This window comes from Podarcis muralis, chromosome 13 (genome assembly GCF_964188315.1).
Source record: "Podarcis muralis chromosome 13, rPodMur119.hap1.1, whole genome shotgun sequence".
In the NCBI taxonomy this organism is placed as follows: Eukaryota; Metazoa; Chordata; class Lepidosauria; order Squamata; family Lacertidae; genus Podarcis; species Podarcis muralis.
In genome coordinates, this window is record NC_135667.1 from 5333530 (window position 1) to 5336573 (window position 3044).

The following is a 3044-nucleotide window of genomic DNA, read 5'->3' on the forward strand; positions in this document are numbered from 1 at the left end:
GTTACACTTCAACCAGTCGCCTGTCAGATGTTTTGGACTACAACTCCCATCACCCCCAGTATCCTATGACGTACAGTTAGCATCGTCTTCTAGCAGGGCCCTCACCTCGCACAGAGCCACGCTTTTTTCTCTAATGAGGCTCCTCACACACACTGCTTCATTTCACTGAACTGCTGGTTCTCTCGCTGCTCCATTTGTTCAAGCGGCTCAGGGATTATTGCTATCCCGCCTTCCATTTCAGCTCAGTCACGCCTCGCTCACAGGCCCTCCTCCAGGAAACACAGATCCCACTTCTGACACCAGTGTTGCACGCCACCCCAATCTGTGAGGCTTTAGGGGTTCCAGACACTCGCCAGGGTTTGTGTTCCCTTTTGGGAATGAGGCACAGCAAAGACTGTGGTGTCTTTGTGATATATGGTTTATTTAGACATACTATATATACACGGGACGCGGGTGGCGCTGTGGGTAAAAGCCTCAGCGCCTAGGGCTTGCTGATCGAAAGGTCGGCGGTTCGAATCCCCGCAGCGGGGTGCGCTCCCGTTGCTCGGTCTCAGCGCCTGCCAACCTAGCAGTTTGAAAGCACTCCCGGGTGCAAGTAGATAAATAGGGACCGCTTACTAGCGGGAAGGTAAACGGCGTTTCCGTGTGCGGCTCTGGCTCGCCAGAGCAGCGATGTCACACTGGCCCCGTGACCCGGAAGTGTCTCCGGACAGCGCTGGCCCCCGGCCTCTAGAGTGAGATGAGCGCACAACCCTAGAGTCTGGCAAGACTGGCCCGTACAGGCAGGGGTACCTTTACCTTTTTTTATATATACACAACCTGAGCTGATCCCAAGAGACTCTAGTTTGTTCACAACCTTGTTTGCCACAACCTTGGATTCAAGCAGACTCTCAACATTGCTCTGACTCTCCTGCTTGCGGCTTTGTTCCTTGGTCACAATAATCCTACTCCCTACTGCAAGCACAGGGTGGAGTCCAGATGTTCTGGAACATAACTCACATTGGCCCCAGCCAACAGAGAGCCATAGAATCATAGAATTGTAGAGTTGGAAGAGACCCCCAACAGTCATTTAGTCTAGCCCCCTGCTATGCAGGAATCTCAACTTAAGCATCCGTGACATGATCATATGTTGCCAGGGCTGATGGGAATTGTAGTCCGAAACATCTGGGGGCCACCACCCATTGAGCGAAGCCTGAGCTAAAGCCACAACATTTGAAACATGGGTAACCCAAGACATTCCGATTGCTAGAAAAATGGGGGCATTTGTATACATCTCCTCAAAAATGTAATTCAAAGTGAATCCCAAAGAGTTACAGTACTTCCACAACTCACCAAAACTAAATATTTGGGGCACAAGATATATTAATGGATGGTCATCTGTCATGGGTGCTTTCATTGAGAATCCTGCATTGGAGAGGGTTGGGCTGGATGACCCTCAGGTCCCTTCCAATTCTGTGATTCTGTAATGGTTGGGCAAGCTCGAAAGGGACATGTTTATTAGTCGCTCCCTAGAAATACAGAGGGAAAGTGTCCAAAGATAAGTGTGCTGGTCCTGAGGGGGGGGGGTTACTGGGCGGCGTGGTCCGTGTCCGGTCCAAGGCTGAAGCGGGGTCCAAGGCAAGGAGTCGGGTGTGGTCAGGAACTCTGGCAGAAAGCAGGACAGGGTGCCGGCAGGAACAGGTAACCAACGATGTTGCTCCCGCAACCTGGGACTGGGCAGGCTGGCCTTTAAGGCATAGGGCAGCCCCGATCCTCTGGTGACTCGCCTCTCCTGGCCTGGAGGCGAGCACTCCTCCTGCGGGAACTTAGTTCCCTCCGCCTCTCTGCCCTGAGCCTCTGCAGCTCAGGAGAGGCTGGAGGGTTACCGGACCCAGAGGCAACCTCAGCTTCCTCTGACGGGGCTGAGTGTGGAGCACCTGCAGGCAGCGGGTCCTCCATCACCTCAGGAGCCAGAGCAGACTCAGCTGGTGTCTGCTCCTGAGGATCTGGCACAGGTGAGGACCCTTCAGGCTCAAGCCCCAGCCCCGGCTCAGCCAGCCCTGGAGGCGGGGACTCCTGCGCAGGCTGGGATCCCTCAGGTTCAGCTTCCGAGTCCGAATCCCAGGCCATCACAATAAGAGCAATTGGTGCACAAGTTGGAAAACCGGTTGTTTTTGCAACTAGTGAAACTTAGGAAGGAAGAGCACATGATCGGTCAGATGAAAGAGTCGTCTAGGTCCAGCATCATGTTCTCATAGCAGCCAAGCAGATTGTTGGGCTGCGTCCGGGGAGGCGGGGGCATTTGGCAGGCCCCCAGCTGGCTCCAGCCACCGGCCGACAGCCGGGCGAACTCCTGTTCTCGGAACAGCATCAACCAGTCTCAGAAGCCTTCAGAAGCTGAGCACGCTCTTATCAGCAGAGTGAACAACTTCTCACAACGGAAGTGGCGGACAGAGACATGTGTAAGCGTTATTTACAAGCGTTTATTCAGCATCAGGAACAAAGGAAAAACATGTTTGCTTCCCTTCGTGTCCAACAGCAGCATAGCAAAAGCAATATACAGTGGAAGTTCCCAGCAAGCTGTGCTGGAATGTAAACAGGCATGTGACAGACAACAGTCACGCCTGTTCCTTTTAAGGTGGAACGGAACTATATCCTAACATAGATATCCCAGGGGCAAGTCCACAAGCAGCACCTGAGATCAGCAGCAGCAGTCTCCCCACAGATGAGCCCCAGCGACTGGTTTTCAGAGACACGTCGCCTCTGGCAGTGGAGGGAGAACCTAGCCATTCAGGCTTCGCAGACATTTACTGCCTTATCCTCCACCAACCTGTGTGCTCCTTTTTCGAAGCTGCCCAAGTGGACAGCCACCGCTGCCTCCCGTGGGAATGACTTTCCCAACAGTTCCACTAGGTTAAGATGCAACTTCGTCTACCTGTCCCAAATCTAGCCTTGGAGGCCTGCTATTTCCTAGGGGTCTGGAAGAAAGGAGGCCAAGGTACATTTTGAATGGACGATCAGCATGTGATGTTCTGCAGTTTCTCCAATATATTTTTTGGGGGGTT